General features: G+C 31.6%; 1 protein-coding gene across 4 annotated transcripts in view; it reads left to right on the plus strand.

The window, feature by feature from the left end:
* Positions 1–15,281, plus strand: part of LOC128857000 (ubiquitin-conjugating enzyme E2 H) — a 43,342-nt gene that overhangs the window by 17,625 nt on the left and 10,436 nt on the right. The window lies entirely within an intron of this gene.

A 15,281-nucleotide genomic window follows, 5' to 3' on the forward strand; every position in this document is an offset into this window, starting at 1 on the left:
GAAATCGTGTCCACCGACTTAAAAAATCGAGTTTTGAGATAAACACGTATGTATACCTGCGAAGCGCTCAACTGACGGCGCCTAATGGGCGGAACTTATGAAGGGTCTATCTCTTAGAATTTTACTCGGATCAATTTGAAATTTTAGGAGAATATTTTAAACATATTATACTATTTAATAAGACAAAAAAAACGATTTTTTGAAATTTTCAAACCCACCTAACCCCTTAAGCAAAACATACTCCATATTTAAAAACATCCTTCCAGTGAACGTCTTTGCATATTATAGGGTGGGCCGTGGTCAATTTGCTTTTTGAATCGGCTATAAAAACAAAAAACTAAGCAATATTTATATTTATTTATTTTATATTTTTTTTTTATTTTGAAGATTGAACATTGTCATTTATGAATGAAAAATAATATCGTTCAAATGACTGCCACGACTGGCTTTGCAGTAGGACATTCGATCAACCCAATTTTTAAGCACATTTTCGATTGTTTGGGCTCCAATTTCATGAATGGAAACTTCGATTTCGTGTTTTAAAGCATCAATCGTCTCTGGATGGTTCGCGTAGCATTTGTCCTTAACGGCTCCCCACAAAAAATGGTCCAACAGGCTTAAATCACAGCTCCGAGGCGGCCAATTGATATCGGAATTTCGGCTGATTATTCGGTTTTCAAAAACGGTAGCCAAAAGTTGGAGTGTAACTTTGGCAGTGTGACCAGTTGCACCGTCCTGTTGAAACCAAATGTCGTCCATGTCATCCTCTTCAATTTTTGGAAACAACTCGTTGAGCATGTCACGGTAACGCTCGCCATTTACTGAAACCGCGGCTCCTCCCTCATTTTGGAAAAAAAAAATGGCCCGATGATGGCGCCAGACCAAAAACCGCACCAAACAGTGACTCGTTGTGGATGCATTTGCTTCTCTACAGTAACGTGTGGATTTTCTGAGCCCCAAATCCGACAATTTTGCTATTTGGAAATAGGTTTTCAATGTTTCCCAATTTTGTTCAAGCGTATAGCGTCCCATTTCGTAAATGTCAAACCTTTAAGTAAATTATGAACACATTTGACATGTCATTTGTGTTACCTTTCTCACAAAAATAGATGGTTTAAAAAGCAAACGCTATATGGCCCTTATTTTTATTTGTATATATTTTTTTATTTATTTAAGTACAATTATTGATCTTAAGAATAGTTTACATAATTAAGCCCTAGATAAAAGAGTAAACAATAAAATGAAAATTTTTTTTTTTTATATTTTTAATTCCAATTTACGGCACTCCCAACGACTTTCGTGTTATCATTCCCATGACAGTCGGTTTTACGTAACCGGAACGACCCGGATGTATATCCGGCCAAAGACTGTCACTTCAGCAGAATTTCTCAAAAATGTATGGGGAAGATTTTATGCTGTTACAACAGATTCGTAATAAATTTGTAACATTCCAAAGTGCTACTCAATCGTTTAATTTCCCATGGGGATTTGATTTTTTTTATCTTATTAACTTCGAGTTTTTTGCGACTTTTTCTGTAGAATTGGTTGTATAAAATTATTATCCAAGAAGCTGCGAAAAGTCCGCTAAACCACATAAGTATACTCGGTATTTTTAAATTTTACATTTTTAGTCCTTGGCCTGCCTTTACTGGGCTAAAGATAGTTTGCCTCTTCGAACCTTTTCCCAATTTGGTCACTGTGTCATCTATTCCTGGGCCATATAACAGATCTTCAGTCGTCATAGCAGCTTCCAAAATATCGATTTGCCTACGTAGCATTCTTGACGTTGTTCCACAAATGAAAAAACTTACAGGTTTAAGCCGACTCCAAACGGCAAATATTTTTTATGAGGAGCTTTTTCATGGCAGGAGCTTTAATCTATTAATAATCTAAATAAATATTTGTTTAAAATTCACAATTTTCTTCGCCTTTTCCTGTTCATGTAGCCACTTATCTTGACATTAGCTAGCTTTCACTTCCTTTCGATTGCTCAATAAGACCAGAAATATTTTCGGTCTATCCTCAACCTCTTTGACAGTTTTTCTTAAAAGTTTACTGAGATTGCTTTTGAAAAACTTTAAAACATTATTTTCTCACAATTTCAGTTCGAATTTTCGCCATTTTCACCATTATTAAGGCCATCCGCACTGTACATTGTATTATTTGTCGGCAAATCATTGTTGCTTGATCGTTTCGCCCTCAAATTCTGTGCCGAGCAAATCGGCTCGTCATTGGCTATTCATAGAATATTCAAAAACGGATGAACACAACATTGCCGACCACTAAACGTTGTGCACGCGTTTTTTATTTAAATACTTCCGAGAAAGAAGAAGAAAAATTTAAAAATGTGCGATTCAACAGTGAAATTTGTTGAAATGATAGAATCATACCCATGCTTGTATAATAATACCCTGCAGGAATATTCTCGAAAGGATATTGCCGAGAAAACATGGAAAAAAATATCTCAACAAATGCAATTGCCAGGTATGTATGTCAATTAAAAATTCAAAATAAATTGTTGAATAAACCAAACGAGTGGCAATGCGTCCAGTGGCGAAGGCACATTTGAACATTTGGTGATTAGAAATAAAATGCCAAATAATTTCTGAAAGATTCGAAGATTGCGTATTAGTGCTTTTTTCGGATGCTGGTATAATACATCATCCCTCTGGCGCATAAAAGTGTTCAAACCCGAAAGCGAATTGGTGTCGGAAAAATTTATAATTTTTAATCTTTATGCCAAATGTGCACTCGTTGTTGTAGCGAGCTCGACTCAATCTATAGTTGAATATGCGCCCAAATTTCGTTCCGCATACGGTCGCATAATACATATTTTTCTTCAAATCGGAAACTCTGCGTTTGCTACGAAGTAGTGTGTAAATTTGGGCGACTGTATTTCAGTCCTCTATCGCCGTTTCGCCCTGCGAGTCTACTCTCTATTCAACCGCATCACAGTAGGCCGACAATATTGCCGAATGATAATTTTTTTAATTATAATTCACCGATCCAAAATTTAGCAATTTTTGGTTAACTGTCACAAGTCGTTGATCTTCCGTCTTTCGCGGCTTGTCATTTTCATTTCACCTGCACCTACACCATAAACTTTTTTCTTATTTTATAAACTTTTTTTTTTATTATTTTTTTATGAATACAAATTTTATTAATGTTTTTTTTTTTATTTTTTTTTATAATTTTGTTTGTTTTAATTTCTTTTCAATTTCTTTATTTTTTGTTTTTGTATTTAAAAAAATTTTAAGTTTGTTCCTATTTTTTTATAATTTTTATTATTTTTTTCATAATTTTATTATTTTTTTTTATAATTTTTATTATTTTTTATTATTTTTTATTATTTTTTATATTTTTTTATGATTTTTTTTTAATTATTTCATGAACTTTTTTTTATTTTTTATACGTTTTGTTTTTTATTTCTTTTTTTTATTTTTAGTGCATTTATTTTATTTTTTATAATTTTTTTTACTTTTTTATAAAGTTTCATTTTTTATTTGTTTGTTTTTATAAATTTTAGATTATTTTTTTAATTTTTATTTTATTATTTTTTTATAAATTTTAATTTTGAAAATATTACCGAATGATAATTTTTTTTAGTTATAATTCACCGATCTAAAATTTAGGAATTTTTGATTAACTTGCCTACAAGTCGTTGATCTTCCGTCTTTCGCGACTTTTCAGTTTCATTTCACCCGCACCTACACCATCCTTTTTTTTATTATTTGATAAATTTTTATAATGTTTTATTTTATTTTTTTATAATTATTTTATTATTTCTATTTTTTATAATTTTTTTTTATTTTTATTTTTTTATTTTTATTTTTAATTTTTTTTTATTTTTATTTTTAATTTTTTTTTTAATTTTTTTAATTTTTTATTTTGTTATACTTTTTGTTTTTTATTTCTTTTTAATACATTTTTTACATTCTTTAATATACATTTTTTATTTTATTTTGTTTTTTTTTTTACTTTTTTAAAAATTTTAATTTTTTATTTGTTTATTTTTATAATTTTTAGCTTTTATATTTTTTAATGTTTATTTTTTATAAATTTTAATTTTGAAATATTTTTTAATTTTTTTAAATTGAAAAAAAAAAGATATATATATATACAGTGAGGTGCAAAAATGGAACATAAATAACATAAGTTACGTTTAGTACCATATCTACGCAAACAAGCTTGTTTATTTGATTGCAATTGTACGTGTATTATATAATTAGTGTGTAAGCTTTCAAATGAGCCCATAACGGTTAAAATCTAACAACAACAACTACTCATTGGAAGAGCTGAAAATAAAAACACAAATGTTCCAATTATGCACCGCTAACTTCGTTGTTGTTCAATGCTTAATTTTAACGGTTCTTTTTAAATTTGGCTGTGGTTTCTTTTGTTCTTTTTCTGGAATTGGTGTCATAAAGTGTCAAAGTGTCAAGTCATTAATAAATAAAACTATAAAACCAAGTTTTGAAGAAAATATTGTAAAATCTGTGCGGGACGGGTTGTCTATTCGAAAATGTGCCCAAAAATTCAAAGTTAGTCACACCAAAGTGCAAAGGCTTAAAAAAAACATGATTTATTACAAGTTAAACAAAATCCTGGGCGTCCACAAAAAATGACCGAGCGGGAAAGCCGGCATTTGGCTAAACTAGTTGCAAGCGGTAGCGTAAAAATACCGTCAGAAGGCATTCAGACAATGAATTTCAAAGTCAGCAAATGGACAGCGAGACGAAATTTAAAAAAATTAGGATTGAAAGCTGCAGAAAAGAAGAAAAAACCGCTGCTTTCAAAAAAAAACATGATAAGCAGAAAAAAGTTTGCTGAAGTACACACCGATTGGACTAGTGCAGATTGGCAGCAGGTACTAAGCAGGAAAGCTTCAATAATTAATATCATTTAATGCATATTTTTGTTTTTTACAGGTGATATGGTCAGATGAAATAAACATCTACCAGTTTGAATCGGATGGCTGTTCATGGTTTTGGTCAAAAGATCCCCAGCAGTTAACAAAATCAAGCGTGAAAGAAACAGTGAAGCATGGTGGTGGCAACATAATGGTTTGGGGGTCCTTTGATCAAAATCGAAGGACGAATGAAAAAGGAGCAGTACTTGACGATCTTGCAAGAAAATTTGCCTGCTGCCATCCAAAAAACCGGCCTTGCTGTTGAAAAAGTAATTTTTCAACGAGACAATGACCCTAAACATACGGCAAAAATGGTGTCCAGCTGGCTGAAGTCCCAAAAATTTTCGGTTATGCAGTGGCCAGCACAAAGCCCTGACATGAACCCCATTGAGAATTTGTGGCATCTCGTAAAACAAAAGCTTGCAAACTATGTGAACCGGCCAAAAGGGATGAATGAGGTCTGGGAGCGACTCCAGGATGTGTGGTACTCCATTCCGCCGCAAACTGTGGCTAAATATACAGAAAGTATGCCAAACCGTATAAAGGCATTAAAAAAATCGAAGGGGCTTTGGACGAAGTACTAAAGTAATTTCTTTTTTGTACTTTTTTCATAAATAAATAAGCGGTGCATAATTGGAACATTTGTGTTTTTATTTTCAGCTCTTCCAATGAGTAGTTGTTGTTGTTAGATTTTAACCGTTATGGGCTCATTTGAAAGCTTACACACTAATTATATAATACACGTACAATTGCAATCAAATAAACAAGCTTGTTTGCGTAGATATGGTACTAAACGTAACCTAAGTTATTTATGTTCCATTTTTGCACCTCACTGTATATACAATATATATATGTTAAACTGACCCATGTGATTATTAAAAAAATATGGAAAAAGAAACATTTTTTTGTGTTTCATTGTGAAAAACATTTAATTTAGTTCAAGGAGATTCGTTTACATCACTTTTTGAATATGATATCGCGCAAGTGGTCGCCCTTAGCTCGTATAGCGTAATGTGCCCGTTTTTCGGCGTTTTCCATAGTTTTGGCCAGCGTCTCGGCCGATATGGCGGCTATTTCCCGTCGGATATTGGCCTTAAGTGCGCCTAGTGTCTTTGGCTTGTTGACGTAAACCTTAGATTTCAAATAGCCCCAAAGAAAAAAGTCCGGTGGCGTCAAATCCGGTGATCGTGGCGGCCAGTCAAAATCGCCGCTTTTTGATATCAAACGGCCAGGGAACAAAGTCTTCAATAAGTTGACGGTGGCTCGTGCTGTGTGTGGTGGTGCGCCATCTTGCTGAAACCAGAAGTGCTCCATACCATTTTCACGAACAATCGGCATCACAAAATCGGTTATCATGGCCCGATAACGCTCTTGATTGACGGTCAATGGTTGGTGTTGACCATTTTCAAAGAAGAACGGCCCAATGACCATATCAGCGCAAATGCCACACCAGACTGTAACTTTTTGGTCGTGGAGAGGTACCTCTTCAATAATTTGAGGGTTTTCAGTGGCGTAGAAACGGCAATTTTGCTTATTTACGGTTCCGTTCAAGGAGAAATGGGCCTCATCACTCATAATGATTTGATGCCAAAAATCCTCATCAGTTTGGGCCATTCGGACGACAAAATTGGCATATTCCAAGCGACGAGGCTTATCGGCCGGCAACAGTTGTTGATTTAGTTGTATTTTGTACGGGAATATCCCCAAATCCAAACGAATGATACGTCGTAGAGTGGTCCGAGGGATGTCCAACTGAGCAGAACGACGATTACCTGACGTTCGCGGCGATGACTCGATACTGGCTTGTACGGCCGCGATATTTTCATTAGATCGTCTTGGCCGCTTTTTATTTGGACGTCGGGTATTAGCCACAGTGCCGGAAGACAAAAATCTTTTGTGCATTTGCTTGATTGCGTTCTTTGACGGCGCACTTTTCACTTTATTTTTTTTTCTCCACGCACGTTGCGTTTTTACAATCGAGAAGGAATTTTGAATGTACAGCTGAACAATTTCAGCGCGTTCTATTGGGGTGTACTGTTTCATGGTATAAATCTCCTTCGACTGACGCTTCCAACGCGGTATGTCATTAGCTGATCTGAAATTACAGTAAAAAGTTATAGGGTTACTCAATGGGTCAGTTTAATATGGCCAACCCTGTATATACTTATATATATAATATAAATATTGTTTATACTCCAACAAAAGCCAGGTAACTTAAAGCTTCAAATTTTATACAACATTTAAAAAAAACTTAAAAAATGTCCATAAAAATTTCAAACTTTCAAAAAATTTCAGAGTTCTAATTATTTTTAACAAAATTTCGAATACTCGTTATGTGCATAACCTCGGCAATGAAAAAAATTATCAGGAATCAACGCGCATTTTAAGCCACTTTAAACTAGCACTGTACTGTATTGAATGGGTTACAAAACTACATTTCTAAAATAAATTTCAGGAAAAAGTTTGAAATTTTAATGAAAATTTTTCAAATTTTTTTAATTTTGTACACCTTTGGTTTTTGAATTATATGGTTTTTGTTGTAGAACGAACTATATTTTTATAAAACAAAATGTTGATGATGTTGTTGTAGCAGCATGCACATTCCCCATAAATATTTGGGCAATGCTGCTGGAGTGACAGTCCTTGTCCGGATGTACATAAATCGGTATCGTTCCGGTACCTTAGAACCGACTGTCGTGGAAACGGCCAAAGCTTTGTAATAAGTCGCGCTGCTATTTCTGTGAACTCAGGTGTACATATGTGGATTCTTGCAGCCCAAATTGCCACCGCCGTTTCTTCAACAATTAGGACACCGATTTTGCGCTCGTAAATAAACTGATTTTCTATTTTTACCTCATTATTTTACAGTTTCTGAATGCAAAGAAAAATGGAGAAATATTCGAAATAATTTTGTGCGGAGTTTAAAATCATCGAAGGCAAAAAAGAAATATTATTTGCACGATCGTTTGCAATTCGTAAGGGAATATATAAAACCAGTAAAACGTTCAGCAGCGAATGCCGGTAATATAAAACTAGACGGCGGGGATCATTTACGAGAAGGTGTAGAAGGGGCCGTACACACTGAAGAAAATTCGCATGATTCGGTTAGCGAAACACAGAAGGTGAAAAAAAGAAAGAGAGGCGCCACGGAAGATGGAGATATTAATAAGAAAAATGTAGTGCAGTTTGTTAAATCTAGAGAAAACAGAAGAGCGCTGGATGATGGTCGGCGGATGTTTCTGTTGAGTCTCTTGTCAGATGTGGAAAAACTAAGTTACGAAAACTATACGCAGTTTCGCATAAACACCCTTGTCAGCCTTCAAAGGTTTATGACAAATCAGAATTTTCATTCAGAAGAGTCACAGATGATGATGCACATTCCATCGTACAGCGTCTCTAGGGTCAGCTCTCCTGCTATTTCGTCAAATGATGCGTGAACCCCTGCAACATAAACTGCCTGCAATAGGTGATAGAATAGGAGTCAATAAGGTGGACATATAATAGGATTAAATAAGGTGGACATATTTTACTAAGAAAATTGGTTCATTCATAAGGTGATTTGTTTTTTTGTTTTTTTTGTTTATTGTTATCCAATAAGTTATGTATATACCGTCACTCGCATTACATCAGCTTTCAACTAAACTTTCGAGTAATTTTCGGAAAGTTCTTCCGTACCAATGAAAAACTGCTTTCAAATCTTATCTAATCTAATCTTATCCAACGTCTTCGGCTCTCAATTTGCTGACTTCGAAGATGAACACATAAAAGCATTTACTCGAAAAGCTACTATGATTAGCCAATAAATATGCAGGAGGCCTAACTTTTAATTGAATACCATATAATGGGTACATTCGGAGAGTTTCCGAAATTTGCTGTTGGATACAACCTTTTTTAAAGGCTACAGTAAAAGTAAAGTACAATCGAAAGTAGATAGTGGAGATTATTACTATTTTTTTAATTCATTAGTTCATATCAATGGTGGGCCTGACCCCACATGTCTGAGTTATCAGGGTCACTGTTGTGAAAAATGGAGGAGCAAAACCGTATCTGTCTTTAAATATTTATCCAATTATTAAAAAAATTTACGAAATTATTTTAAAACATCTCTAAGGAAATGTAGGGTTTTCCAATGAGATGTGTTGTTTTGATATTCAAAGAAAAATGCTATTTTTTAATATAAATGATCGGATGTTTATTTCATTATAAAGAGGAAGGTATGCCATTAATAGTGGAAAATAACATCAGACAAATAACCACCACGACCACGCCTACAGGACAATATCCTTTTCATGAAATTTTCCATAACCGAATTGCAAAGTGGCTGCCCTATGTCCTCAATAGCCTCACGAATTCCATCTTTGAGGGCTTGAATCGACCATGGTCTGTTGGCATAGACCTTCTCTTTCACGTGGCCCCAAAGAAATAAGTCCCAAGGTGCTAAATCACAAGATATCGGTGGCCAATTGTGATCACCTCTTCGAGAGATAAGACGGTCCGGAAACTTTTCCCGTAAAAGATCAATGGTTTCGTTGCTTGTGTGGCCCGTAGCGTCGTCTTGTTGAAAATAAACGTTGTCCAGATCAGTATCATCCAATTCCGTAAAAAAACGTTAATCATCTGTAGATAGCGCAATCCATTCACCAATAAGAGCTGTTATTGGAAACCCTTTACTTCAGAATTAAGCAAAAAAAAAATCGTTTTTTGAACATTGGATGTAAAAATGTAAATTAAAATCTACTAAAATTAAATTAAAAATTGCCTAAAACAATTTAAAACCATATAAAAATAAATAAAATCCACTAAACTAGAAAGGTTTGGAGCTGTGAAGGTAAAATTTTGAAAGATTGCGGATTATTTCGAATGTTGTTGGGGTTGTTGGTATTTTTATTGTTTCTTTTTTTTAATTGTTGTTGGTATTTTTATTGTTGTTGTTGTAACAGCATAAAATGTTCCCCATAAATGTTTGTGTTATTGGTAAATGGATTGCGCTATCGAGAGATGACTAACGATTTTGTATGGTCGGAATTGGATGGTATTGCTCTGGACAACGTTTATTTTCAACAAGACGGTGCTACGTTCCACGAAAGCATTAATCTTTTACGGGAAAAGTTTCCGCACCGTGGTGGTCATTTGCCAGATGCCATTTTCCACTATTAACAGCATACCTTCCTCTTTATAATGAAATAAACATCCGATCATTTATATTAAAAACTAGCATTTTTCTTTGAATATCAAAATAACACAACACCTCTGTTTGGAAAACCCTATACTCAGCAAAAAACAGCAGTAGTAGAAACTCGAACTTGAAAGACCCTCTATGTACATACACATATGCGTTTAACACAGCAAACAAAGAAATAAGTTGCAAGTCATTATCACTTCTTTGTTTTCATAGGAAAATACGCTGTTAAAAGGATTAGCCAACTAACACCACCGAAAGAGTGATTGGGTTTGTAAACTCGTGTCGCTGTCGCTGTCAATGAATCACATTTCACATAATTGTCGGCTGATATTACTTGTTATTTATGCCCATACATATGTATGTGTGTATATTAATGTAATTAATAAAACAAAATAATGGTAAATGAGTATTAGCTACTTAAAACAGTTTTACACTGTGCTCGCGCATACATACATACATACGTATGTACTTATATAGGTATAAGTAAAGTGAGTTAGAATGCGGTTAAACGTGTAGACATTGAAAACAAGCAGAACTATTCATAATGCATACCGAAATGTATGTATTCTATTAAAAAAGATGTATGTATGTATTTATGCAATGTGGCGCAAAATTAATCATCCTATCGGAAGATTTCTAATTTTTGTAAATGCCGTAGTACGCCAATCATATTTGACACTTGAGAACTAGACAACTGCCGTTTATAAACAAAGCGCGTAAAGGTCAAAGATTTCCATCATCCCAAATCATTTTTGTTCTTTTTTTAGTAAAAAAATTATTCAAATTCTAAATTAGATGATTAATTGTGCGCCACCATATTTATATGAGTGTGCCTGCATAGAATTAGCTAAGCAACACAAAGCAAATACTCGTACTTGTTTTTTTATTACTCAGAATAAAATAAATCACGTAAGTTGCGAAAAAGACTAGAAAAATGTCAGGAAGAAAGAACTAAAACTCCGAGACTAGATAACTAAGACAAAAAATGCCTAATAAAGTATGAAAATGGTAGTCTGGTTGCACTGATGATCACCAATTGCACCAGTTTGACGTTACGAAAATCAGCACTCGCCCTTGTGCCGTGTAATTTCTGGTTGTTTCAAATATAAATGGACTGATTACTGAAACAGGCAGCTTGTCACTGACTCAAAGTAGTAGAGTGAGCGACTTCTTTCTTTCATCTTTAGGGGTTTATACAATTTTTGCCGAATATTTTAACTCTCTAACTGGTTTTTTACGATCTTCGCTGAAATTTATTTAGCAAACGGGCCTAAAAGACCCATGTTAGTAGAAGCTTGGTAATTAAAATGTTCTACATAATTAAAAATTGTGCACTGAATTTGACCTGATTTATGTCTCTGAACGCAGACATTTTATACATATGTAAATAATTTATAGATGATATTTCAAGTAAATTAGTGAACTTTTTGAACTAAAATTTAAATTATGACACAATTTTGGAATTTGTTTGCTAAAAGCTTTGCGTAATTAAGGCCGTTAGCGTCAAAGTTGCAAAGCTCGAGAAAGTCTATTTAAGAACTGTTTTTCGAATTGGATGTGAATGCTTCAAAAACTCGATTTTTTTGTAAATAATTTGTTTTCTTTTTTTTGTAATTTTTTTTATATGAAATTTTTTCCTTTTATAAATTTTTTATCATATATTTTTTTAAGATTTTTTTTTTAATTTTTTATATAATTTTTATATTTTTCTAGTTCTGTTTTATTTATTTATACTGATTTTTTTAGCCAGCTAGATATAGTTTGTTCCTCATTTAAATATTTTGTTTGTATGTGTTCGGGAAAGTCGATTTTAAGAACTGTTTTTCAAATCGAATGTGAATGCTTCAAAAATTAAATTTTCTTTTATTATTATTTTCTTTTTTTTATAAATTTTTGTTTCTTTTTTTTTAATTTTTTTTTCTTTTTTTTATAATTTTTTTTTTTTTTTTATATATTTTTTTTCTCTTTTTGATAAATTTTCTTCTTTCTTTCTATAATATAATTTTTATATTTTTTTATACTTTTGTTTCATTTATTTGTACCGATTTTTTTTAATCAGCTAGGAATAGTTTTTCCCTCATTTAAATATTTTCTTTTTGGTATGTGTTTTATTTGTATGTACGTACACCTGTGTTAACATTAATAGCAGTTCGACATATTGCAAGGTTTTGACTATTTTTTACAATTTTTTAATTCTTATTTTATTATTAGTTTTTATTTATTTATTTTTATTTTTATTATTTTATTTATTTTATTTTATTAATTCTAAGGTGAGGTTAGGTTGTCTTGGCTGGCTGAAAACCCTCACATAGAACTATTGGTCCTTAGTGGTACCAGATAGAGCTTGACCCTTACGTTTCCTTGTAGTATACTTCTTGTAATAAGCCTGCGTCTTTTGCGAATCTAAATAAGCTCTGAAGCTCTAACCCCGAGAGACTTTCTAACCTCTCTCAATCCTAAACATTTATTTTCTATCTAAATATTAATTTTAGTTTTTTATATTTTTTTTTAGTTATCATTTTATTTTATTTTTTTATATATTTTAATTAATTTTTGTTTCTTAACTTTTATTTATTTTATTTTAATTTTATTTATTTGTTTTTAGTTGATACTTTTTTTTTAATCTACTTACATACATATATACTTATATAAAATTTCAAAATTTTGAATTTGAAAAATATGCAGTTTTGTAAACCATTAAATTTTGGGATAATATTGTAACGGTTTAAAGTGGCTGAAAACTAGCGATGATCTTTGATAATTTTATGTAATTATGTTTTTTGTTTTTCAGAGATCACCACGATTTTTGAGCCCCTTAAAACTTGCACTTTCTCTCGTGTACAAAATACTCAAACTGCTATAAAACTGCATATTCAAAATCTTTCTAAAACTTCTGGTTAGAAAATTTGAAGTTTTAATGAAGAATTGATGAATTGAGTTTAAATATTATATATTACAAGGTCTGATAAAAAAAAAAAAATTATAAAAAAACATTGTATAAAAAAAAAAAATTATCAAACAAAAAGTTTAATAAAAAAAAAAACTATGAAAAACAAAAAAAAGAAGTTTATAGAAAATAAAAAAAAAATTTATAAAAATTAAAAAAATTTTTAAAAATTGAAAAAAAAAATTATAAAAAAATATTTAAAAAATTTATAAGAAATGAAAAAAAATATTAAAAAAGAAGTGTTTAAAAAAATTATAAGAAATAAACAAAAAAAAAATTATAAAAAATATAAAAAAAAAATTAATTAAAAAATAATAAAAAAAAAATTATTAAAAAAAAATTTATAAAAAAATTAAAAAAAATATATAAAAAAAATTGCATTATTAAAAAAAGTCATTAAGAAATTATATATTAAAAAAAATTATAAAAAAAAAAATTTATAAAAAAATTATAAACAACATATAAAAAAATTGCATTATTCAAGTTATTAAGAAATTATAAAAAAAATTATAAAAAAATTATAAAACAAAATTAATAGTCAAAGCCTCAAAGCCTTGCCATAAGTTGCTTTGCTACTGTGAACGCATGGCGCATGTATACATTTACTGCGCATGTTTTTGTTTGTTTTAATTTGTTTTTGTGTTTGTTTTCATTTTGCTTTTGTGACATATGTGGTTATTTTTTTTTTTTTTTTGTTTTTGCTGGTTATTCATGGCGATATTCTTAGACACGGCGTCACCGCGTGATTCACATTGGCCAACATCAACATGGTTAACTTGTAACTCCACGCGAAAGTTGAGAAATGTGAACTCACACTTGGCGTGAATAATTTAAATTACATATGAAAATGAAAAATTCAAATTTAAATTAAAGAAAAATTTATAAAATTTATAAGGCAAAAGGCAAAGGACCGCTAAACAAGTTTGTTTTTTTCTATTTTTTTTAGATTTTTTTTTATATTTTTATTCAAAAAAGTTTTTAATTTTTGGTTTTGCTTTTTTTTTGTTTTATGCAGTAAGTGTAAACAAAGAAATGCATATCTGCACATACATATTTCATCCTTAAGTAACTCAAATTTATTAATATATACCTAAATTAAAAATAAAATAAGTAGTTGTTTAAGGGGGAAAAACCGCCATACAAATCCATCAGCCTATAAATATACTTTTATTTTGTGCGCTTTCTCAATAATTTACGGTTAACTGCCTAACAACTGCACCAGCGTGGCGCGCAAAGCCAAGTGTCACAGCGTATGTGGTGTGTACACTCGCACGCATGTGTATGTGTAGTTGTTGGTTCTTGCATTTGGCTTTTACCTACACACACATATGCATATACATGTTACTCACATATGTATGCAGGCAGACATTTTTATTTTCACATGAATGCTGCAGAGTTGGCCTCGTTTTGCGTTTGTTGTTGTTGTCCTCATTTTGTCTTGACCCCATTTCGAAGTGGATGGCATCTGCTTGCGCACGTGTGTGTGTGTTCGATATTTCATGCAGCATTTGCCTTAACTGTGTTGATATTTATGTAAATTTTTTTTTTTTTTTAATAAAAAAGGACTCGGGCATTTAATTTTTTTTTTTGGATTCGTATATTTTAGATTTTTTTTATTGCATTTTTGTAATGTACATATATTCAAAAGTATACGCACGAAATTTGAAGTAGATCTAAGCAATACTTTCGGAGTTATACCTAAATATGTAGAGATGCCTCGGCACGTTTTAAGGTAGGTATTGAAACTTTAAACGTGTTTTTTTCAAAACGGCATTTTTCAAGTCGGTGTACACGATATCTCGAAAACGGCTTGTTTGATCGGTCAACCGTTTTAACTCAATCTTTAAAGATACATTTTCTAGTAATTAATCTTTCCTTTTGTAAATCTGATACTTATTTTCCATTTTATAATCAATTTACGGCCAAATTTTAACGTAAAAATCGAAATCATTTCTTTTAAAAGCTGCCATTTTGTGAAAACTCACTATTTTGATTAGCCGAACGATTAATTACTAGATAATCTAATATATTAACAAAATTTGTTTGGTTTTTTGATTTCAGATAATCCAATCCTGAGTTACGATGTACACCGTAAATCGTCTTTTTTTAAAGGAGGTTCCAGAAATCGCCTGCAGCGCGCTCTATAATCAACATTTTCATAAATAAAAAATGTTGTTACCTTCTTGAAGGATGCTTTTATAACCGCCAAAAATTTTCAAATTAAAATATTCTGAAGTTTCTTC

The sequence above is a fragment of the Anastrepha ludens genome, chromosome 3 (assembly GCF_028408465.1).
Source record: "Anastrepha ludens isolate Willacy chromosome 3, idAnaLude1.1, whole genome shotgun sequence".
NCBI classification, from domain to species: Eukaryota; Metazoa; Arthropoda; class Insecta; order Diptera; family Tephritidae; genus Anastrepha; species Anastrepha ludens.